At 49.0% G+C, this 21,055-nt stretch overlaps 37 non-coding genes across 37 annotated transcripts in view; all 37 read left to right on the top strand.

Annotated features, from left to right (window-relative positions):
- The window catches only part of Trnac-gca (transfer RNA cysteine (anticodon GCA)), a 72-nt gene extending 52 nt beyond the window's left edge, over nucleotides 1–20 (top strand). The window contains exon 1 of the tRNA in view: nucleotides 1–20. This exon is cut by the window's left edge and continues 52 nt beyond it. This is a non-coding gene — a tRNA (tRNA-Cys).
- A 133-nt stretch (nucleotides 21–153) lies between these two features.
- On the top strand, nucleotides 154–226 carry Trnaw-cca (transfer RNA tryptophan (anticodon CCA)). The gene has a single exon. It is a non-coding gene; the product is annotated as a tRNA-Trp (tRNA).
- Nucleotides 227–359: 133 nt separating this feature from the next.
- Trnaw-cca (transfer RNA tryptophan (anticodon CCA)) lies at nucleotides 360–431 on the top strand. The gene has a single exon. It is a non-coding gene; the product is annotated as a tRNA-Trp (tRNA).
- A 336-nt stretch (nucleotides 432–767) lies between these two features.
- On the top strand, nucleotides 768–839 carry Trnaw-cca (transfer RNA tryptophan (anticodon CCA)). Its single transcript has one exon. It is a non-coding gene; the product is annotated as a tRNA-Trp (tRNA).
- A 133-nt stretch (nucleotides 840–972) lies between these two features.
- Nucleotides 973–1,044, top strand: Trnaw-cca (transfer RNA tryptophan (anticodon CCA)). Its single transcript has one exon. It is a non-coding gene; the product is annotated as a tRNA-Trp (tRNA).
- Nucleotides 1,045–1,177: 133 nt separating this feature from the next.
- On the top strand, nucleotides 1,178–1,249 carry Trnac-gca (transfer RNA cysteine (anticodon GCA)). Its single transcript has one exon. It is a non-coding gene; the product is annotated as a tRNA-Cys (tRNA).
- A 2,364-nt stretch (nucleotides 1,250–3,613) lies between these two features.
- On the top strand, nucleotides 3,614–3,685 carry Trnay-gua (transfer RNA tyrosine (anticodon GUA)). Its single transcript has one exon. It is a non-coding gene; the product is annotated as a tRNA-Tyr (tRNA).
- A 338-nt stretch (nucleotides 3,686–4,023) lies between these two features.
- On the top strand, nucleotides 4,024–4,095 carry Trnaw-cca (transfer RNA tryptophan (anticodon CCA)). The gene has a single exon. It is a non-coding gene; the product is annotated as a tRNA-Trp (tRNA).
- A 133-nt stretch (nucleotides 4,096–4,228) lies between these two features.
- On the top strand, nucleotides 4,229–4,300 carry Trnaw-cca (transfer RNA tryptophan (anticodon CCA)). The gene has a single exon. It is a non-coding gene; the product is annotated as a tRNA-Trp (tRNA).
- Nucleotides 4,301–4,638: 338 nt separating this feature from the next.
- On the top strand, nucleotides 4,639–4,710 carry Trnaw-cca (transfer RNA tryptophan (anticodon CCA)). The gene has a single exon. It is a non-coding gene; the product is annotated as a tRNA-Trp (tRNA).
- Nucleotides 4,711–4,843: 133 nt separating this feature from the next.
- On the top strand, nucleotides 4,844–4,915 carry Trnaw-cca (transfer RNA tryptophan (anticodon CCA)). Its single transcript has one exon. It is a non-coding gene; the product is annotated as a tRNA-Trp (tRNA).
- A 133-nt stretch (nucleotides 4,916–5,048) lies between these two features.
- Nucleotides 5,049–5,120, top strand: Trnaw-cca (transfer RNA tryptophan (anticodon CCA)). Its single transcript has one exon. It is a non-coding gene; the product is annotated as a tRNA-Trp (tRNA).
- A 133-nt stretch (nucleotides 5,121–5,253) lies between these two features.
- Nucleotides 5,254–5,325, top strand: Trnac-gca (transfer RNA cysteine (anticodon GCA)). Its single transcript has one exon. It is a non-coding gene; the product is annotated as a tRNA-Cys (tRNA).
- Nucleotides 5,326–7,484: 2,159 nt separating this feature from the next.
- Nucleotides 7,485–7,556, top strand: Trnaw-cca (transfer RNA tryptophan (anticodon CCA)). Its single transcript has one exon. It is a non-coding gene; the product is annotated as a tRNA-Trp (tRNA).
- Nucleotides 7,557–7,689: 133 nt separating this feature from the next.
- On the top strand, nucleotides 7,690–7,761 carry Trnay-gua (transfer RNA tyrosine (anticodon GUA)). Its single transcript has one exon. It is a non-coding gene; the product is annotated as a tRNA-Tyr (tRNA).
- A 338-nt stretch (nucleotides 7,762–8,099) lies between these two features.
- On the top strand, nucleotides 8,100–8,171 carry Trnaw-cca (transfer RNA tryptophan (anticodon CCA)). Its single transcript has one exon. It is a non-coding gene; the product is annotated as a tRNA-Trp (tRNA).
- Nucleotides 8,172–8,304: 133 nt separating this feature from the next.
- Nucleotides 8,305–8,376, top strand: Trnaw-cca (transfer RNA tryptophan (anticodon CCA)). Its single transcript has one exon. It is a non-coding gene; the product is annotated as a tRNA-Trp (tRNA).
- A 133-nt stretch (nucleotides 8,377–8,509) lies between these two features.
- On the top strand, nucleotides 8,510–8,581 carry Trnaw-cca (transfer RNA tryptophan (anticodon CCA)). The gene has a single exon. It is a non-coding gene; the product is annotated as a tRNA-Trp (tRNA).
- A 133-nt stretch (nucleotides 8,582–8,714) lies between these two features.
- Trnaw-cca (transfer RNA tryptophan (anticodon CCA)) lies at nucleotides 8,715–8,786 on the top strand. Its single transcript has one exon. It is a non-coding gene; the product is annotated as a tRNA-Trp (tRNA).
- Nucleotides 8,787–9,124: 338 nt separating this feature from the next.
- Trnaw-cca (transfer RNA tryptophan (anticodon CCA)) lies at nucleotides 9,125–9,196 on the top strand. Its single transcript has one exon. It is a non-coding gene; the product is annotated as a tRNA-Trp (tRNA).
- A 133-nt stretch (nucleotides 9,197–9,329) lies between these two features.
- On the top strand, nucleotides 9,330–9,401 carry Trnaw-cca (transfer RNA tryptophan (anticodon CCA)). The gene has a single exon. It is a non-coding gene; the product is annotated as a tRNA-Trp (tRNA).
- Nucleotides 9,402–9,534: 133 nt separating this feature from the next.
- Trnaw-cca (transfer RNA tryptophan (anticodon CCA)) lies at nucleotides 9,535–9,606 on the top strand. The gene has a single exon. It is a non-coding gene; the product is annotated as a tRNA-Trp (tRNA).
- A 133-nt stretch (nucleotides 9,607–9,739) lies between these two features.
- Trnaw-cca (transfer RNA tryptophan (anticodon CCA)) lies at nucleotides 9,740–9,811 on the top strand. Its single transcript has one exon. It is a non-coding gene; the product is annotated as a tRNA-Trp (tRNA).
- A 131-nt stretch (nucleotides 9,812–9,942) lies between these two features.
- On the top strand, nucleotides 9,943–10,014 carry Trnac-gca (transfer RNA cysteine (anticodon GCA)). Its single transcript has one exon. It is a non-coding gene; the product is annotated as a tRNA-Cys (tRNA).
- Nucleotides 10,015–12,173: 2,159 nt separating this feature from the next.
- On the top strand, nucleotides 12,174–12,245 carry Trnaw-cca (transfer RNA tryptophan (anticodon CCA)). Its single transcript has one exon. It is a non-coding gene; the product is annotated as a tRNA-Trp (tRNA).
- Nucleotides 12,246–12,378: 133 nt separating this feature from the next.
- On the top strand, nucleotides 12,379–12,450 carry Trnay-gua (transfer RNA tyrosine (anticodon GUA)). Its single transcript has one exon. It is a non-coding gene; the product is annotated as a tRNA-Tyr (tRNA).
- Nucleotides 12,451–12,788: 338 nt separating this feature from the next.
- Trnaw-cca (transfer RNA tryptophan (anticodon CCA)) lies at nucleotides 12,789–12,860 on the top strand. The gene has a single exon. It is a non-coding gene; the product is annotated as a tRNA-Trp (tRNA).
- A 133-nt stretch (nucleotides 12,861–12,993) lies between these two features.
- On the top strand, nucleotides 12,994–13,065 carry Trnaw-cca (transfer RNA tryptophan (anticodon CCA)). Its single transcript has one exon. It is a non-coding gene; the product is annotated as a tRNA-Trp (tRNA).
- Nucleotides 13,066–13,403: 338 nt separating this feature from the next.
- Trnaw-cca (transfer RNA tryptophan (anticodon CCA)) lies at nucleotides 13,404–13,475 on the top strand. The gene has a single exon. It is a non-coding gene; the product is annotated as a tRNA-Trp (tRNA).
- A 133-nt stretch (nucleotides 13,476–13,608) lies between these two features.
- On the top strand, nucleotides 13,609–13,680 carry Trnac-gca (transfer RNA cysteine (anticodon GCA)). Its single transcript has one exon. It is a non-coding gene; the product is annotated as a tRNA-Cys (tRNA).
- A 338-nt stretch (nucleotides 13,681–14,018) lies between these two features.
- On the top strand, nucleotides 14,019–14,090 carry Trnaw-cca (transfer RNA tryptophan (anticodon CCA)). The gene has a single exon. It is a non-coding gene; the product is annotated as a tRNA-Trp (tRNA).
- Nucleotides 14,091–14,223: 133 nt separating this feature from the next.
- Trnaw-cca (transfer RNA tryptophan (anticodon CCA)) lies at nucleotides 14,224–14,295 on the top strand. The gene has a single exon. It is a non-coding gene; the product is annotated as a tRNA-Trp (tRNA).
- Nucleotides 14,296–19,880: 5,585 nt separating this feature from the next.
- Nucleotides 19,881–19,952, top strand: Trnaw-cca (transfer RNA tryptophan (anticodon CCA)). The gene has a single exon. It is a non-coding gene; the product is annotated as a tRNA-Trp (tRNA).
- Nucleotides 19,953–20,085: 133 nt separating this feature from the next.
- Trnaw-cca (transfer RNA tryptophan (anticodon CCA)) lies at nucleotides 20,086–20,157 on the top strand. The gene has a single exon. It is a non-coding gene; the product is annotated as a tRNA-Trp (tRNA).
- A 133-nt stretch (nucleotides 20,158–20,290) lies between these two features.
- On the top strand, nucleotides 20,291–20,362 carry Trnaw-cca (transfer RNA tryptophan (anticodon CCA)). Its single transcript has one exon. It is a non-coding gene; the product is annotated as a tRNA-Trp (tRNA).
- Nucleotides 20,363–20,495: 133 nt separating this feature from the next.
- Nucleotides 20,496–20,567, top strand: Trnaw-cca (transfer RNA tryptophan (anticodon CCA)). Its single transcript has one exon. It is a non-coding gene; the product is annotated as a tRNA-Trp (tRNA).
- Nucleotides 20,568–20,700: 133 nt separating this feature from the next.
- Nucleotides 20,701–20,772, top strand: Trnac-gca (transfer RNA cysteine (anticodon GCA)). The gene has a single exon. It is a non-coding gene; the product is annotated as a tRNA-Cys (tRNA).
- The last annotated feature ends 283 nt before the right edge of the window (nucleotides 20,773–21,055 follow it).

A 21,055-nucleotide genomic window follows, 5' to 3' on the forward strand; every position in this document is an offset into this window, starting at 1 on the left:
TTCAAATCACGTTCGGGTCACGTAGCTTTTTGACATTCGTTTCCCGTATGGTGCGCACAACATAACGGAGGCGCTTGAAGTTACTGACCTAAATCCTGCGTACCTGTATGAGTCCGCTCAGTGACTACATACGACAAGGTCATATGTTCGGTTGGACCCGATGGCGTAATGGTAGCGCGTCTGACTCCAGATCAGAAGGTTGCGTGTTCAAATCACGTTCGGGCCACGTTGCTTTTGACAATCGTTTCCCGTATGGTGCGCACAACATAACGGAGGCGCTTGAAGTTACTGACCTAAATCCTGCGTACCTGTATGAGTCCGCTCAGTGACTACATACGACAAGGTCATATGTTCGGTTGGACCCGATGGCGTAATGGTAGCGCGTCTGACTCCAGATCAGAAGGTTGCGTGTTCAAATCACGTTCGGGTCGCGTTGCTTTTGACATTGGTTTTCCGTATAGCGCACAACATAACGGGGGCGCTTGAAGTTACTGACCTAAATCCCGCGTACTTGTGTGAGTACGCTCAGTGACTACACACGACAAGGTCATACGTTCGGTCGGACCCGATGGCGCAATGGTAGCGCGTCTGACTCCAGATCACAAGATTGCGTGTTCAAATCACGTTCGGGTCACGTAGCTTTTGACATTCGTTTCCCGTATGGTGCGCACAACATAACGGAGGCGCTTGAAGTTACTGACCTAAATCCCGCGTACTTGTGTGAGTACGCTCAGTGACTACACACGATAAGATCATATGTTCGGTCGGACCCGATGGCGCAATGGTAGCGCGTCTGACTCCAGATCAGAAGGTTGCGTGTTCAAATCACGTTCGGGTCACGTAACCTTTGACATTCGTTTCCCGTATGGTGCGCACAACATAACGGAGGCGCTTGAAGTCACTGACCTAAATCCTGCGTACTTGTATGAGTCCGCTCAGTGACTACACACGACAATGTCATATGTTCGGTTGGACCCGATGGCGCAATGGTAGCGCGTCTGACTCCAGATGAGAAGGTTGCGTGTTCAAATCACGTTCGGGTCACGTTGCTTTTGACATTCGTTTCCCGTATGGTGCGCACAACATAACGGAGGCGCTTGAAGTTACTGACCTAAATCCCGCGTACTTGTATGAGTCCGCCCAGTGACTACACACGACAGGGTCATATGTTCGGTCGGACCCGATGGCGCAATGCTAGCGCGTCTGACTGCAGATCAGAAGGTTGCGTGTTCAAATCACGTTCGGGTCACGTAGCTTTTGACATTCGTTTCCCGTATGGTGCGCACAACATAACGGAGGCGCTTGAAGTTACTGACCTAAATCCCGCGTACTTGTATGAGTCCGCCCAGTGACTACACACGACAGGGTCATATGTTCGGTCGGACCCGATGGGGCAATGCTAGCGCGTCTGACTGCAGATCAGAAGGTTGCGTGATCAAATCACGTTCGTGTCACGTTGCTTTTGACATTCGTTTCCCGTATGGTGCGCACAACATAACGGAGGCGCTCGAAGTTACTGACCTAAATCCTGCGCACTTGTGTGAGTACGCTCAGTGACTACACACGACAAGGTCATATGTTCGGTCGGACCCGATGGCGCAATGGTTGCCAGAAACCTCCACGTAATGAGAACAGTCTGTGAAATAGCCAACTGTACTTCTCAGCAGTTTGCAGTGCTCCAGACGGATCTCAGGCAAGCCTTCGATAGAGTTAACCACGGATTCCTCTTTGCTGTTCTACAACATTGTCGGGTAGGGGACTATCTGAGTAGGTGGACCAAGATATGTTATAATGAAGTCACCACTCGGCTTTTGGTAAACGGAAAGCTCGGAAAAAGCATACCGATCCGGTCCTCCGTCAGACAAGGCTGCCCACTTTCACCCATTCTGTTTTCCATGTACCTCGAACCCCTGTGCCGCAAGCTAGCTATGAACAAGAATATTAGAGGTGTAGTGATCGGTACAGAGCACGTCAACGTTCTGCCATATGCGGACGACGTCGCAATAATCTGCTCATCGAAACTGCAAGTATGTGAAGCTGTAGGTACCATTCAAGAATTCACTAAGGTTTCTGGAGCTGAGTTGAACTTGAGGAAATCAACAGGAGCCTGGCTAGGGAATTGGACATATACACCGGAGCAGTTCATGCAAATCACCTGGACCACAAGCATTGGAAAATACTTGGGTATTGCCTTCAACGGGCAGGGTACCTTAAACATGTGGTGGACACAAAAAATGAACCTTCTACGTGGAAGTCTGGTCCCCTGGCAAAGCAGATACTTGTCTTTCAGCAACAGGGCATGCGTTTGCAATGCAGTGTTGTACCCTGCTGTACTTTACGCAGCTCAGTGTACTAGCATTGATCAACGCTTCCAAGCGAAGTTCCACAGGATTTGTGCGACTTTCATTTGGCGTTTGTCTATGGAAAGCATGAGACGTTCAAACCTCTTCCTTAACCTGAAGCAAGGTGGCATAGGCCTCGTAAACCTAACGATCAAGATAAGAGTGCAAAGATTCTTTTACTTCAGAGAACAGAAAGATCCGTTCCTTAGAGCAGCACTTCAAGTTCTAGGCGGCGTATACCTCAGGAAGTGGACAGTAACATCTGAAGATAGAAGCCACCACATTCACTCTTTAACTTTCTATAAAGAAATAGCAAGTGCAATATCCTTTTTTGAGGACCTCTTCTCACAGGATTATCTCGTATCTGTTTCAAGGAAAAGACTGTATTGGGACACTATAGCTAAAGTTACCCCAACTCCGTTGTATAGACAGTGTAAGCCACCCTACGGCTCACAAGACGTGCTCAGGAAAGTGAGAAGGCTAATGATCCCAACAGGGTCAAAGGATTTCTTCTTTCGGTTCCATTGGGAGGTCTTACCGGTTAAAACCTGGATGAGACGGAAAGGCTTCATAGTTCCCTGGTCCCTTAACTGCGTTGTGTGCCCCGAGGAAGAGGAGACTCTCATTCATGTGTTCTTGCTCTATAAAAGAGCCATACAATTTTGGGGTGCATTCAGGAATTTCATTGACGTGGACATGGATCTGCACTGGACTCGCATGAAGTTTCTGCATTTTGGTGACACACTGGACAGTTTTTTAATTCTTGCACTACATTCCCTCTGGAGCTATCGCATGGACTATGTTGAATGTCGTGAAGGAAACGGAACGGCGTGGGAGAAGTTTGTGCAAAAGGTGTTATGGACAATTACTGTGCTACCAAACGAGGACTTGGTGGGTTTGTGGGCCGAGGTCCAAAGCAAGATCGAACGCGGTGAAGGCAACCTCAGTTGCCAGGTGTATGGTAGGAGAGGAGCAACTCGTTTGTAAGGCGGAAGCCAGCAAGGAACCGGAAGAAATGTAGGGGGGTTTACATATTTTAGTAATAATAAAAACGTTAAAAAAAAAAGACCCGATGGCGCAATGGTGGCGCGTCTGACTCCAGATCAGAAGGTTGCGTGTTCAAATCACGTTCGCGTCACGTTGCTTTTGACATTGGTTTCCCGTATGGCGCGCACAACATAGCGAGGGCGCTTGAAGTTACTGACCTAAATCCCGCGTACTTGTATGAGTCCGCTCAGTGACTACACACGATAAGGTCATATGTTCGGTCGGACCCGATGGCGCAATGCTAACGCGTCTGACTGTAGATCAGAAGGTTGCGTGTTCAAATCACGTTCGGGTCACGTTGCTTTTGACATTCGTTTCCCGTATGGTGCGCACAACATAACGGAGGCGCTTGAAGTTACTGACCTAAATCCCGCGTACTTGTGTGAGTACGCTCAGTGACTACGCACGACAAGGTAATATGTTCGGTCGGACCCGATGACGCAATGGTAGCGCGTCTGACTCCAGATCAGAAGGTTGCGTGTTCAAATCACGTTCGGGTCACGTTGCTTTTGACATTCGTTTCCCGTATGGTGCGCACAATATAACGGAGGCGCTTGAAGTTACTGACCTAAATCCCGCGTACTTGTGTGAGTACGCTCAGTGACTACACACGACAAGGTAATATGTTCGGTCGGACCCGATGGCGCAATGGTAGCGCGTCTGACTCCAGATCAGAAGGTTGCGTGTTCAAATCACGTTCGGGTCACGTTGCTTTTGACATTCGTTTCCCGTATGGTGCGCACAATATAACGGAGGCGCTTGAAGTTACTGACCTAAATCCCGCGTACTTGTGTGAGTACGCTCAGTGACTATACACGACAAGGTCATACGTTCAGTCGGACCCGATGGCGCAATGGTAGCGCGTCTGACTCCAGATCAGAAGGTTGCGTGTTCAAATCACGTTCGGGTCACATAGCTTTTTGACATTCGTTTCCCGTATGGTGCGCACAACATAACGGAGGCGCTTGAAGTTACTGACCTAAATCCCGCGTACTTGTGTGAGTACGCTCAGTGACTACACACGACAAAGTCATATGTTCGGTCGGACCCGATGGCGCAATGGTAGCGCGTCTGACTCCAGATCAGAAGGTTGCGTGTTCAGATCACGTTCAGGTCCGTTGCTTTTCACATTGGTTTCCCGTATGGCGCGCACAACATAACGGGGGCGCTTGAAGTTACTGACCTAAATCCTGCGTACTTGTATGAGTCCGCTCAGTGACTACACACGACAATGTCATATGTTCCGTTGGACCCGATGGCGTAATGGTAGCGCGTCTGACTCCAGATCAGAAGGTTGCGTGTTCAAATCACGTTCGGGTCACGTTGCTTTTGACAATCGTTTCCCGTATGGTGCGCACAACATAACGGAGGCGCTTGAAGTTACTGACCTAAATCCCGCGTACTTGTGTGAGTACGCTCAGTGACTACACACGATAAGATCATAGGTTCGGTCGGACCCGATGGCGCAGTGCTAGCGCGTCTGACTCCAGATCAGAAGGTTGCGTGTTCAAATCACGTTCGGGTCACGTAGCTTTTCACATTCGTTTCCCGTATGGTGCGCACAACATAACGGAGGCGCTTGAAGTTACTGACCTAAATCCTGCGTACTTGTATGAGTCCGCTCAGTGACTACACACGACAATGTCATATGTTCGGTTGGACCCGATGGCGTAATGGTAGCGCGTCTGACTCCAGATCAGGAGGTTGCGTGTTCAAATCACGTTCGGGTCACGTTGCTTTTGACAATCGTTTCCCGTATGGTGCGCACAACATAACGGGGGCGCTTGAAGTTACTGACCTAAATCCCGCGTACTTGTATGAGTCCGCCCAGTGACTACACACGACAGGGTCATATGTTCGGTCGGACCCGATGGCGCAATGCTAGCGCGTCTGACTGCAGATCAGAAGGTTGCGTGTTCAAATCACGTTCGGGTCACGTAGCTTTTGACATTCGTTTCCCGTATGGTGCGCACAACATAACGGAGGCGCTTGAAGTTACTGACCTAAATCCCGCGTACTTGTATGAGTCCGCCCAGTGACTACACACGACAGGGTCATATGTTCGGTCGGACCCGATGGGGCAATGCTAGCGCGTCTGACTGCAGATCAGAAGGTTGCGTGATCAAATCACGTTCGTGTCACGTTGCTTTTGACATTCGTTTCCCGTATGGTGCGCACAACATAACGGAGGCGCTCGAAGTTACTGACCTAAATCCTGCGCACTTGTGTGAGTACGCTCAGTGACTACACACGACAAGGTCATATGTTCGGTCGGACCCGATGGCGCAATGGTTGCCAGAAACCTCCACGTAATGAGAACAGTCTGTGAAATAGCCAACTGTACTTCTCAGCAGTTTGCAGTGCTCCAGACGGATCTCAGGCAAGCCTTCGATAGAGTTAACCACGGATTCCTCTTTGCTGTTCTACAACATTGTCGGGTAGGGGACTATCTGAGTAGGTGGACCAAGATATGTTATAATGAAGTCACCACTCGGCTTTTGGTAAACGGAAAGCTCGGAAAAAGCATACCGATCCGGTCCTCCGTCAGACAAGGCTGCCCACTTTCACCCATTCTGTTTTCCATGTACCTCGAACCCCTGTGCCGCAAGCTAGCTATGAACAAGAATATTAGAGGTGTAGTGATCGGTACAGAGCACGTCAACGTTCTGCCATATGCGGACGACGTCGCAATAATCTGCTCATCGAAACTGCAAGTATGTGAAGCTGTAGGTACCATTCAAGAATTCACTAAGGTTTCTGGAGCTGAGTTGAACTTGAGGAAATCAACAGGAGCCTGGCTAGGGAATTGGACATATACACCGGAGCAGTTCATGCAAATCACCTGGACCACAAGCATTGGAAAATACTTGGGTATTGCCTTCAACGGGCAGGGTACCTTAAACATGTGGTGGACACAAAAAATGAACCTTCTACGTGGAAGTCTGGTCCCCTGGCAAAGCAGATACTTGTCTTTCAGCAACAGGGCATACGTTTGCAATGCAGTGTTGTACCCTGCTGTACTTTACGCAGCTCAGTGTACTAGCATTGATCAACGCTTCCAAGCGAAGTTCCACAGGATTTGTGCGACTTTCATTTGGCGTTTGTCTATGGAAAGCATGAGACGTTCAAACCTCTTCCTTAACCTGAAGCAAGGTGGCATAGGCCTCGTAAACCTAACGATCAAGATAAGAGTGCAAAGATTCTTTTACTTCAGAGAACAGAAAGATCCGTTCCTTAGAGCAGCACTTCAAGTTCTAGGCGGCGTATACCTCAGGAAGTGGACAGTAACATCTGAAGATAGAAGCCACCACATTCACTCTTTAACTTTCTATAAAGAAATAGCAAGTGCAATATCCTTTTTTGAGGACCTCTTCTCACAGGATTATCTCGTATCTGTTTCAAGGAAAAGACTGTATTGGGACACTATAGCTAAAGTTACCCCAACTCCGTTGTATAGACAGTGTAAGCCACCCTACGGCTCACAAGACGTGCTCAGGAAAGTGACAAGGCTAATGATCCCAACAGGGTCAAAGGATTTCTTCTTTCGGTTCCATTGGGAGGTCTTACCGGTTAAAACCTGGATGAGACGGAAAGGCTTCATAGTTCCCTGGTCCCTTAACTGCGTTGTGTGCCCCGAGGAAGAGGAGACTCTCATTCATGTGTTCTTGCTCTATAAAAGAGCCATACAATTTTGGGGTGCATTCAGGAATTTCATTGACGTGGACATGGATCTGCACTGGACTCGCATGAAGTTTCTGCATTTTGGTGACACACTGGACAGTTTTTTAATTCTTGCACTACATTCCCTCTGGAGCTATCGCATGGACTATGTTGAATGTCGTGAAGGAAACGGAACGGCGTGGGAGAAGTTTGTGCAAAAGGTGTTATGGACAATTACTGTGCTACCAAACGAGGACTTGGTGGGTTTGTGGGCCGAGGTCAAAAGCAAGATCGAACGCGGTGAAGGCAACCTCAGTTGCCAGGTGTATGGTAGGAGAGGAGCAACTCGTTTGTAAGGCGGAAGCCAGCAAGGAACCGGAAGAAATGTAGGGGGGTTTACATATTTTAGTAATAATAAAAACGTTAAAAAAAAAAGACCCGATGGCGCAATGGTAGCGCGTCTGACTCCAGATCAGAAGGTTGCGTGTTCAAATCACGTTCGCGTCACGTTGCTTTTGACATTGGTTTCCCGTATGGCGCGCACAACATAGCGAGGGCGCTTGAAGTTACTGACCTAAATCCCGCGTACTTGTATGAGTCCGCTCAGTGACTACACACGATAAGGTCATATGTTCGGTCGGACCCGATGGCGCAATGCTAACGCGTCTGACTGTAGATCAGAAGGTTGCGTGTTCAAATCACGTTCGGGTCACGTTGCTTTTGACATTCGTTTCCCGTATGGTGCGCACAACATAACGGAGGCGCTTGAAGTTACTGACCTAAATCCCGCGTACTTGTGTGAGTACGCTCAGTGACTACGCACGACAAGGTAATATGTTCGGTCGGACCCGATGACGCAATGGTAGCGCGTCTGACTCCAGATCAGAAGGTTGCGTGTTCAAATCACGTTCGGGTCACGTTGCTTTTGACATTCGTTTCCCGTATGGTGCGCACAATATAACGGAGGCGCTTGAAGTTACTGACCTAAATCCCGCGTACTTGTGTGAGTACGCTCAGTGACTACACACGACAAGGTAATATGTTCGGTCGGACCCGATGGCGCAATGGTAGCGCGTCTGACTCCAGATCAGAAGGTTGCGTGTTCAAATCACGTTCGGGTCACGTTGCTTTTGACATTCGTTTCCCGTATGGTGCGCACAATATAACGGAGGCGCTTGAAGTTACTGACCTAAATCCCGCGTACTTGTGTGAGTACGCTCAGTGACTACACACGACAAGGTAATATGTTCGGTCGGACCCGATGGCGCAATGGTAGCGCGTCTGACTCCAGATCAGAAGGTTGCGTGTTCAAATCACGTTCGGGTCACGTTGCTTTTGACATTCGTTTCCCGTATGGTGCGCACAATATAACGGAGGCGCTTGAAGTTACTGACCTAAATCCCGCGTACTTGTGTGAGTACGCTCAGTGACTACACACGACAAGGTAATATGTTCGGTCGGACCCGATGGCGCAATGGTAGCGCGTCTGACTCCAGATCAGAAGGTTGCGTGTTCAAATCACGTTCGGGTCACGTTGCTTTTGACATTCGTTTCCCGTATGGTGCGCACAATATAACGGAGGCGCTTGAAGTTACTGACCTAAATCCCGCGTACTTGTGTGAGTACGCTCAGTGACTACACACGACAAGGTAATATGTTCGGTCGGACCCGATGGCGCAATGGTAGCGCGTCTGACTCCAGATCAGAAGGTTGCGTGTTCAAATCACGTTCGGGTCACATAGCTTTTTGACATTCGTTTCCCGTATGGTGCGCACAACATAACGGAGGCGCTTGAAGTTACTGACCTAAATCCCGCGTACTTGTGTGAGTACGCTCAGTGACTACACACGACAAAGTCATATGTTCGGTCGGACCCGATGGCGCAATGGTAGCGCGTCTGACTCCAGATCAGAAGGTTGCGTGTTCAGATCACGTTCAGGTCCGTTGCTTTTCACATTGGTTTCCCGTATGGCGCGCACAACATAACGGGGGCGCTTGAAGTTACTGACCTAAATCCTGCGTACTTGTATGAGTCCGCTCAGTGACTACACACGACAATGTCATATGTTCCGTTGGACCCGATGGCGTAATGGTAGCGCGTCTGACTCCAGATCAGAAGGTTGCGTGTTCAAATCACGTTCGGGTCACGTTGCTTTTGACAATCGTTTCCCGTATGGTGCGCACAACATAACGGAGGCGCTTGAAGTTACTGACCTAAATCCCGCGTACTTGTGTGAGTACGCTCAGTGACTACACACGATAAGATCATAGGTTCGGTCGGACCCGATGGCGCAGTGCTAGCGCGTCTGACTCCAGATCAGAAGGTTGCGTGTTCAAATCACGTTCGGGTCACGTAGCTTTTCACATTCGTTTCCCGTATGGTGCGCACAACATAACGGAGGCGCTTGAAGTTACTGACCTAAATCCTGCGTACTTGTATGAGTCCGCTCAGTGACTACACACGACAATGTCATATGTTCGGTTGGACCCGATGGCGTAATGGTAGCGCGTCTGACTCCAGATCAGGAGGTTGCGTGTTCAAATCACGTTCGGGTCACGTTGCTTTTGACAATCGTTTCCCGTATGGTGCGCACAACATAACGGAGGCGCTTGAAGTTACTGACCTACATCCTGCGTACCTGTATGAGTCCGCTCAGTGACTACATACGACAAGGCCATATGTTCGGTTGGACCCGATGGCGTAATGGTAGCGCGTCTGACTCCAGATCAGAAGGTTGCGTGTTCAAATCACGTTCGGGTCGCGTTGCTTTTGACATTGGTTTTCCGTATAGCGCACAACATAACGGGGGCGCTTGAAGTTACTGACCTAAATCCCGCGTACTTGTATGAGTCCGCCCAGTGACTACACACGACAGGGTCATATGTTCGGTCGGACCCGATGGGGCAATGCTAGCGCGTCTGACTGCAGATCAGAAGGTTGCGTGTTCAAATCACGTTCGGGTCACGTAGCTTTTGACATTCGTTTCCCGTATGGTGCGCACAACATAACGGAGGCGCTTGAAGTTACTGACCTAAATCCCGCGTACTTGTATGAGTCCGCCCAGTGACTACACACGACAGGGTCATATGTTCGGTCGGACCCGATGGGGCAATGCTAGCGCGTCTGACTGCAGATCAGAAGGTTGCGTGATCAAATCACGTTCGTGTCACGTTGCTTTTGACATTCGTTTCCCGTATGGTGCGCACAACATAACGGAGGCGCTCGAAGTTACTGACCTAAATCCTGCGCACTTGTGTGAGTACGCTCAGTGACTACACACGACAAGGTCATATGTTCGGTCGGACCCGATGGCGCAATGGTTGCCAGAAACCTCCACGTAATGAGAACAGTCTGTGAAATAGCCAACTGTACTTCTCAGCAGTTTGCAGTGCTCCAGACGGATCTCAGGCAAGCCTTCGATAGAGTTAACCACGGATTCCTCTTTGCTGTTCTACAACATTGTCGGGTAGGGGACTATCTGAGTAGGTGGACCAAGATATGTTATAATGAAGTCACCACTCGGCTTTTGGTAAACGGAAAGCTCGGAAAAAGCATACCGATCCGGTCCTCCGTCAGACAAGGCTGCCCACTTTCACCCATTCTGTTTTCCATGTACCTCGAACCCCTGTGCCGCAAGCTAGCTATGAACAAGAATATTAGAGGTGTAGTGATCGGTACAGAGCACGTCAACGTTCTGCCATATGCGGACGACGTCGCAATAATCTGCTCATCGAAACTGCAAGTATGTGAAGCTGTAGGTACCATTCAAGAATTCACTAAGGTTTCTGGAGCTGAGTTGAACTTGAGGAAATCAACAGGAGCCTGGCTAGGGAATTGGACATATACACCGGAGCAGTTCATGCAAATCACCTGGACCACAAGCATTGGAAAATACTTGGGTATTGCCTTCAACGGGCAGGGTACCTTAAACATGTGGTGGACACAAAAAATGAACCTTCTACGTGGAAGTCTGGTCCCCTGGCAAAGCAGATACTTGTCTTTCAGCAACAGGGCATACGTTTGCAATGCAGTGTTGTACCCTGCTGTACTTTACGCAGCTCAGTGTACTAGCATTGATCAACGCTTCCAAGCGAAGTTCCACAGGATTTGTGCGACTTTCATTTGGCGTTTGTCTATGGAAAGCATGAGACGTTCAAACCTCTTCCTTAACCTGAAGCAAGGTGGCATAGGCCTCGTAAACCTAACGATCAAGATAAGAGTGCAAAGATTCTTTTACTTCAGAGAACAGAAAGATCCGTTCCTTAGAGCAGCACTTCAAGTTCTAGGCGGCGTATACCTCAGGAAGTGGACAGTAACATCTGAAGATAGAAGCCACCACATTCACTCTTTAACTTTCTATAAAGAAATAGCAAGTGCAATATCCTTTTTTGAGGACCTCTTCTCACAGGATTATCTCGTATCTGTTTCAAGGAAAAGACTGTATTGGGACACTATAGCTAAAGTTACCCCAACTCCGTTGTATAGACAGTGTAAGCCACCCTACGGCTCACAAGACGTGCTCAGGAAAGTGACAAGGCTAATGATCCCAACAGGGTCAAAGGATTTCTTCTTTCGGTTCCATTGGGAGGTCTTACCGGTTAAAACCTGGATGAGACGGAAAGGCTTCATAGTTCCCTGGTCCCTTAACTGCGTTGTGTGCCCCGAGGAAGAGGAGACTCTCATTCATGTGTTCTTGCTCTATAAAAGAGCCATACAATTTTGGGGTGCATTCAGGAATTTCATTGACGTGGACATGGATCTGCACTGGACTCGCATGAAGTTTCTGCATTTTGGTGACACACTGGACAGTTTTTTAATTCTTGCACTACATTCCCTCTGGAGCTATCGCATGGACTATGTTGAATGTCGTGAAGGAAACGGAACGGCGTGGGAGAAGTTTGTGCAAAAGGTGTTATGGACAATTACTGTGCTACCAAACGAGGACTTGGTGGGTTTGTGGGCCGAGGTCAAAAGCAAGATCGAACGCGGTGAAGGCAACCTCAGTTGCCAGGTGTATGGTAGGAGAGGAGCAACTCGTTTGTAAGGCGGAAGCCAGCAAGGAACCGGAAGAAATGTAGGGGGGTTTACATATTTTAGTAATAATAAAAACGTTAAAAAAAAAAGACCCGATGGCGCAATGGTAGCGCGTCTGACTCCAGATCAGAAGGTTGCGTGTTCAAATCACGTTCGCGTCACGTTGCTTTTGACATTGGTTTCCCGTATGGCGCGCACAACATAGCGAGGGCGCTTGAAGTTACTGAACTAAATCCCGCGTACTTGTATGAGTCCGCTCAGTGACTACACACGATAAGGTCATATGTTCGGTCGGACCCGATGGCGCAATGCTAACGCGTCTGACTGTAGATCAGAAGGTTGCGTGTTCAAATCACGTTCGGGTCACGTTGCTTTTGACATTCGTTTCCCGTATGGTGCGCACAACATAACGGAGGCGCTTGAAGTTACTGACCTAAATCCCGCGTACTTGTGTGAGTACGCTCAGTGACTACGCACGACAAGGTAATATGTTCGGTCGGACCCGATGACGCAATGGTAGCGCGTCTGACTCCAGATCAGAAGGTTGCGTGTTCAAATCACGTTCGGGTCACGTTGCTTTTGACATTCGTTTCCCGTATGGTGCGCACAATATAACGGAGGCGCTTGAAGTTACTGACCTAAATCCCGCGTACTTGTGTGAGTACGCTCAGTGACTACACACGACAAGGTAATATGTTCGGTCGGACCCGATGGCGCAATGGTAGCGCGTCTGACTCCAGATCAGAAGGTTGCGTGTTCAAATCACGTTCGGGTCACGTTGCTTTTGACATTCGTTTCCCGTATGGTGCGCACAATATAACGGAGGCGCTTGAAGTTACTGACCTAAATCCCGCGTACTTGTGTGAGTACGCTCAGTGACTATACACGACAAGGTCATACGTTCAGTCGGACCCGATGGCGCAATGGTAGCGCGTCTGACTCCAGATCAGAAGGTTGCGTGTTCAAATCACGTTCGGGTCACATAGCTTTTTGACATTCGTTTCCCGTATGGTGCGCACAACATAACGGAGGCGCTTGAAGTTACTGACCTAAATCCCGCGTACTTGTGTGAGTACGCTCAGTGACTACACACGACAAAGTCATATGTTCGGTCGGACCCGATGGCGCAATGGTAGCGCGTCTGACTCCAGATCAGAAGGTTGCGTGTTCAGATCACGTTCAGGTCCGTTGCTTTTCACATTGGTTTCCCGTATGGCGCGCACAACATAACGGGGGCGCTTGAAGTTACTGACCTAAATCCTGCGTACTTGTATGAGTCCGCTCAGTGACTACACACGACAATGTCATATGTTCCGTTGGACCCGATGGCGTAATGGTAGCGCGTCTGACTCCAGATCAGAAGGTTGCGTGTTCAAATCACGTTCGGGTCACGTTGCTTTTGACAATCGTTTCCCGTATGGTGCGCACAACATAACGGAGGCGCTTGAAGGTACTGACCTAAATCCCGCGTACTTGTGTGAGTACGCTCAGTGACTACACACGATAAGATCATAGGTTCGGTCGGACCCGATGGCGCAGTGCTAGCGCGTCTGACTGCAGATCAGAAGGTTGCGTGTTCAAATCACGTTCGGGTCACGTAGCTTTTGACATTCGTTTCCCGTATGGTGCGCACAACATAACGGAGGCGCTTGAAGTTACTGACCTAAATCCCGCGTACTTGTGTGAGTACGCTCCGTGACTACACACGATTAGATCATATGTTCGGTCGGACCCGATGGCGCAATGCTAGCGCCTCTGACTCCAGATCAGAAGGTTGCGTGTTCAAATCACGTTCGGGTCACGTAGCTTTTCACATTCGTTTCCCGTATGGTGCGCACAACATAACGGAGGCGCTTGAAGTTACTGACCTAAATCCTGCGTACTTGTATGAGTCCGCTCAGTGACTACACACGACAATGTCATATGTTCGGTTGGACCCGATGGCGTAATGGTAGCGTGTCTGACTCCAGATCAGGAGGTTGCGTGTTCAAATCACGTTCGGGTCACGTTGCTTTTGACAATCGTTTCCCGTATGGTGCGCACAACATAACGGAGGCGCTTGAAGTTACCGACCTACATCCTGCGTACCTGTATGAGTCCGCTCAGTGACTACATACGACAAGGTCATATGTTCGGTTGGACCCGATGGCGTAATGGTAGCGCGTCTGACTCCAGATCAGAAGGTTGCGTGTTCAAATCACGTTCGGGTCGCGTTGCTTTTGACATTGGTTTTCCGTATAGCGCACAACATAACGGGGGCGCTTGAAGTTACTGACCTAAATCCCGCGTACTTGTGTGAGTACGCTCAGTGACTACACACGACAAGGTCATACGTTCGGTCGGACCCGATGGCGCAATGGTATCGCGGATTCTACTTCCGGCTGTCAAAGAGTGCGGACGTGGCATCATGAGCTCTCACGGAGCGGTAAACAAGGCTAACCCTAGCCCGGATAAGAACGATACAGCGGATGTCAATTTGAAACAGGACTACAGAATTGTGCTTCCCCTGCTACCCAAGGAATCTCTGGGCTGCAATGCAGTTATTCTTCACGCCGACATAACGGGTAGGCCTTACCGAATTCAAGATTTTAAACCTGCCTTGAAGTTGATGGTGAACCCAGAAGACATCGCCCAATTTGGGGCATATCAGATGAATCATGTATGGCTGATAACAACTTGCACGCAGGAAGCGAAGAAAAAATTACTCAGACAGAAGGAATGCATTGTAAAAGAGAAAAAATGCCTGGTGCTCGATGCTTCACAAAGAGAGGTGACACTGAAAGTGTTTTGGTTGCCGCATAATGTCAGCAACCAGCAAGTTCAGCTCGCGTTGGGAGGGTTTGGTAAAGTAAGGCACGTAGAACGAGAGAAGTGGAGAGATGATCTTTTCGGACATGTAGAGACCACAACGAGGCTCGTCAAGCTTACATTACACGAGGACGTGACGGCAGAAAGTATTCCGCACCTCATGAAGGTAGGAGGAAGTCAAGTATTGGTATCGGTTCCCGGCAGGCCTCGATTGTGTCTCCGTTGTCGAGAAGTGGGGCACATAAGGCAGCACTGCAAAACACCGAGGTGCACAACTTGTCGTCGTTTCGGGCACCCAGCAGAGGAATGTATCAGGTCCTATGCTCAATTGACGCGTCCAGTCAGGGAGGAATACGAGAATGTCATGGACCAACATGAGACAGACGTTGCTATGACAAACGTACCGGAACAAGCCATCGAGAATGACGGAGTTCTGTCTCACGATTCCGACTCAGCAGCCATTCTCTCCGTGCAACAAAGCTCAGCAACACTAGCAACGGATTTTAGACAGCAGGCTGATGATAAATTCATGGTACCACAGCATCAAGAAACAGAGACATGTGACGAGGTGCGGGAGCAGTCAACAGTCGTGGCAACGGATATTACAGAGCAAGAGATGTGTGACGCGAATGGTGAGACTAGCAAGATGCTATCAGACTCCGAGAAGTCCCATCGTCCTGGAATCACTATGAAACGTAGAAAGTGGGCAACCCCTAATATCCCGTATGACCCCCGTGATAAAGGTTGTCACTTTCTGAAAGAACATCAAAACCACTTGATAATGGCAATTACAGTAGCAACTTTCAACGCCCGAAGCTTAGTTAGCAGGAAGAGAAAACAATGGTTACTTGACATATTGCTGGTCAAGAACATCGACATCTTATTCGTGCAGGAAACGAAAATTGATAATCCTGAGCAGGAAAAGGAGTTGTTTCTGTTTTTCATGAACCAGTATCAAGTTTTCCACTCACAAGCCGTTCAAGGCAGTGCTGGAACCGCAGTATTTATTAAACGCTGCAACAGGATCAAGATAATCCCTGATATCGGACACGATCGCGAAGGACGCGTCAGCTTCGTGGATTGCTTAATAGAAGGAAAGTTGCTACGGGCAATCTCGGTTTATGCTCCGAATGGACCGACCGAAAGAAAAGACTTTTTAAGTGCATGCGTGAATTTCTACAAGTGCCGGGTACAATTGTGTTAGCAGGAGATTTTAACTGTGTGTTGTCTCCAACTGATAAATCGTCGTGTACAAGTTGGAAGGATGCAAGCACAACAGAGTTGTGCAAATTGCTACACGAAAACAACTTGGTCGACGTGACCCATGGAGCGCGACATGAGAGTTTTCGATATACGCACTGGCAGGGTAGCTCTCATGCTCGGCTAGATCGTATATATGTTTCTGCTGAGATCGACACCTCAAGGGGCCGATATGTGGTCGAGCCAAGTAGCTTCTCGGACCACGCTCTGGTGCTCTTTACGTGTGCCTGGACAGCTGGAAACAACAAGTCTTTTAAGAGAGATACACCCTGGAGATTCAATGAAGCCCTTTTGGATACAGAAGAGTTTCGCATGCAGACCGCCAATATGCTGAACGAATATGTCGCACAGGAGAAAGTTGACGCCGTTTCCTGGGAGTTTCTCAAGTGCCGCCTTAAGGCAGCTGCGATTAAGGCTGGCCAACTATTGAGTTCTAGGACCAAACAAGAGAAGGAACAGCTGGTCAGTACCCTCCAGATTTTAATTCGCGAAGAGGAGCGGACTCCCGGCGTCTTTATAGACGATATTCGACGGTGCAAGGAAGAACTGCAAGCCTTGTTGAACAGAGAATACGCTGGTGCTATGATACGGAGTAGAGTAAAAGTTATCCAGACAGAAGAACGTCCAGCAAAAGTGTTTGCTGCACTGGAAAGGAAGCACGTTGCGGATAATGCCATCACTGTTATAAACATTGGAGACAGCATAATACTTAGTAGGAAAAGGATAGAGGAGTCTTTTGTACAAGAGTATAAGGCGCCTTTTTCCGCCATCTGGGCGATCGATGAGCGTCTCGTCTACAACTGTGTTCGAACATATACCCAAAGTCCCTGTGCAGTTAAAGGAGAGGATGCAAGAAGAAATCACTGTAGAAGAAGTGGCTTGGGCCATTAAAAAGCTGCAACCGAGGAAGTCTCCGGGGCCAGATGGCTTCGGCACCGCCTTTTACAAGGATTTCTCTGAACGCCTCGCGCCCATTCTACAACTTGTCTTCAAGGACATCCATGAAAGGGAGCTCCTTCCCCCTTCGATGAGACGAGCAGACGTGATCTTCATCAGGAAAAAGGCAAAGAACAGCGGCGTTTACGAAATCGGCGATTTCCGACCGATTAGTCTTTTGTGCACCGACTATAAGATCCTTGCAAAGATATTGGCGCGAAGACTTGAGCTGGCTCTAAGTTCGGTAGTCGGTGTGCATCAGCCTTACGGATTCAAGGGCCGATCGCTTGTAAACAACCTACACCTGATGCGTACCGTGTACGAAGTGGCTGAGGCTTTGCAGAAACATTTGGGAGTACTTCAAATAGACCTAAGGCGCGCTTTTGACAAGGTTCGACACGACTTCCTGTTTGCGCTTCTACATTGGTGTGATGTCGGCGATTACCTGGAAGGCTGGGTTAGGCTATGCTACCGGGACTTATCAGCTACGCTTCTGGTAAATGGTAGCCCAAGTGAACCTATTCCCGTGTTAAGCTCAGTCAGACAAGGGTGTCCTCTCTCTCCTATACTTTTTGCATTGTATTTGGAACCTCTGTGCAAGAACCTCATCGCTGATGGACGGCTAACAGGGCTCGAAACGCCTAACGGGAATCTGGGTGTACTGGCCTACGCGGACGATATTGCGATCATCTTCTCTGCAATAGAGCAAGTGCCTGTCATACTGAAACACGTCGAAATGTTCTGCAAAGAATCTGGTGCCTCCATTAACTTAGATAAGACGTCTGGTTCCTGGTTGGGGCCTTGGGACGTCACACCAGAGTGGTTTCTCGGGATCAAGTGGGACAAGATGGTGAGCAGATACCTCGGCATTGCCTTCGCGTCAGCTAAGCCAATCACCGAGCAGTGGCGTCCTCATGTGGATCATCTTCGAGGCCCGATCTTCAAGTGGTCCGGCAGGAACATATCTTACTTAACGAGAGCATACGTTTGTAATACTTCTGTGTACCCCATTTTCTTCTACCGTGCACAGGTTACCCCATGCCCCGCTTCCAGCGCGCACCGAGTACATAGGATTTTTGCTACTTTTATCTGGAACTCGCCATTGGAAAGAATGAGAAGAACGAACATCTTTCATAGTGTTGAGAACGGCGGATTCGGACTGATCAACGTGGCAGTCAAAGTAGTCGTTCACCGTTTTTTCTACTTTCGCCAGAGAAAGCACAATGTCTTGGAATGGGCCCTACAAGTGCTGGGTTCCGTTTTCATGCCAGCCTTCACAGTAACGACAGGGATGTCACCTATGCGCAAGAGGACCCTTACATTCTACAAGGAAGTGGCTGAATCCGTGACATTCCTGACGAGCAGGTTCTCCTGGGACTACCTAATCACAGTTAAGAGACGCACATTGTACCGGGACCTTATCAGCATCTTATTTCCGGTGCCAGTATATCGAAGTCAATACCCAGGACGAGGGAATGACAAGGTTCTGAAAGTGATGAAGACACTACCTGTTCCTACTGGTACGCAAAGGTTCTTCACGTTGTTTCACACGGAGACACTACCAGTGAAAACCTGGCTCGCAGGTAAAGGCTTCCCGGTACCACGCGGCAGTACCTGTGACATGTGCTTCGCAGGGCAAGAAACCTTGATCCACACCTTCATCGGATGCAGGAATGCAATACAGTTTTGGGGATTTCTCAGGGCAGTGTTTGACATCGAAGAAGACATAACTTGGATCCGCTTGAAGTTCTTGGACGTCCGTGAGGACAAGGGTCCTTCCTTGAGGCTCCTCTATATCTGTGGGCTACATGCTTTGTGGCAACACAGGATGGATGTTGCCGACTGCAAGACACCACCACGGATTCCTCTAGTTTTACTTGCTGCGAAATTGGATTGGTCGGTCAGTGCCCTCAAAGAGCAAGGTGCGCCAGACGGTGAGCTGTTGCGAAGAACAACGAATACGCGGGATACATTGAGGAACGCTTTCCCCAAGGAGCTAGAAAAATATCTAAAGCCAGTGTCGTTTCATCAAAGTGCTTCTATGCGCTGCACAACATGCTGCCAGTACCGTAAGAGGTGTTTTGGACAATGTTCTTTGAGAGTGCATGCAACAATCCTTCCTGAGGTAGTGATGGTTCTTGCATAGTCAACTACGCGGTCTAACTTGGTCGCGGTACGACGACACCTAGATCACTATATGCGGTGGAGGTGATGCGAGGACTGAAATCATGCTGTCTTTGTGTTCAGTTTAGATTGCTTCAACAGCTAGTAACGATTTTCTGATGTGGGCCCACATCCACTGTCAGGCGTGACTGTTTATCGTATATGTTTGTTATTCTCCCTTGTTTTAGTCACAAGCCGTGTGACTTTTGTAGATGTTACATGTGCCCTGTATGTCCTGCTGAAGTTGCCGTACATCCTGTATACTTCTCCATACACCCAGTCTGTGCCGGTGACACCTTGCTTTGGTACATCTCGTGAAGGTTTACACTCAAGGATGACGTGGTGCCAAAGTAGGCGCCAGCAAAGCGTTGTCGTCACGTGATCTGTAAATAATAAACTTTTAACACAATAAAAGCTTAGTAAAAAAAAAAAAGCGCAATGGTAGCGCGTCTGACTCCAGATCACAAGATTGCGTGTTCAAATCACGTTCGGGTCACGTAGCTTTTGACATTCGTTTCCCGTATGGTGCGCACAACATAACGGAGGCGCTTGAAGTTACTGACCTAAATCCCGCGTACTTGTGTGAGTACGCTCAGTGACTACACACGATAAGATCATATGTTCGGTCGGACCCGATGGCGCAATGGTAGCGCGTCTGACTCCAGATCAGAAGGTTGCGTGTTCAAATCACGTTCGGGTCACGTAGCTTTTGACATTCGTTTCCCGTATGGTGCGCACAACATAACGGAGGCGCTTGAAGTTAATGACCTAAATCCTGCGTACTTGTATGAGTCCGCTCAGTGACTACACACGACAATGTCATATGTTCGGTTGGACCCGATGGCGTAATGGTAGCGCGTCTGACTCCAGATCAGAAGGTTGCGTGTTCAAATCACGTTCGGGTCACGTTGCTTTTGACATTGGTTTCCCGTATGGCGCGCACAACATAACGGGGGCGCTTGAAGTTACTGACCTAAATCCCGCGTACTTGTGTGAGTACGCTCAGTGACTACACACGACAAGGTCATATGTTCGGTCGGACCCGATGGCGCAATGGTAGCGCGTCTGACTCCAGATCAGAAGATTGCGTGTTCAAATCACGTTCGGGTCACGTTGCTTTTGACATTCGTTTCCCGTATGGTGCGCACAACATAACGGAGGCGCTTGAAGTTACTGACCTAAATCCCGCGTACTTGTATGAGTCCGCCCAGTGACTACACACGACAGGGTCATATGTTCGGTCGGACCCGATGGCGCAATGGTAGCGCGTCTGACTCCAGATCAGAAGGTTGCGTGTTCAAATCACGTTCGCGTCACGTTGCTTTTGACATTGGTTTCCCGTATGGTGCGCACAACATAACGAGGGCGCTTGAAGTTACTGACCTAAATCCCGCGTACTTGTGTGAGTACGCTCAGTGACTACACGCGATAAGGTCATATGTTCGGTCGGACCCGATGGCGCAATGGTAGCGCGTCTGACTGCAGATCAGAAGGTTGCGTGATCAAATCACGTTCGTGTCACGTTGCTTTTGACATTCGTTTCCCGTATGGCGCGCACAACATAGCGAGGGCGCTTGAAGTTACTGACCTAAATCCCGCGTACTTGTATGAGTCCGCTCAGTGACTACACACGATAAGGTCATATGTTCGATCGGACCCGATGGCGCAATGCTAGCTTCTGAGGAATGGATCGTCCTGGTCCCTGAAGTAGAGGAACCTCTGTACTTTGAGCTTAATGTCGAGGTTCACAAGTCCAAATCCACCTTTGCTTGGGCTCAAGAAGAGGTTCGATCGTCGCATCTTT

Source organism: Ornithodoros turicata, chromosome 1 (genome assembly GCF_037126465.1).
Source record: "Ornithodoros turicata isolate Travis chromosome 1, ASM3712646v1, whole genome shotgun sequence".
Lineage (NCBI taxonomy): Eukaryota > Metazoa > Arthropoda > Arachnida > Ixodida > Argasidae > Ornithodoros > Ornithodoros turicata.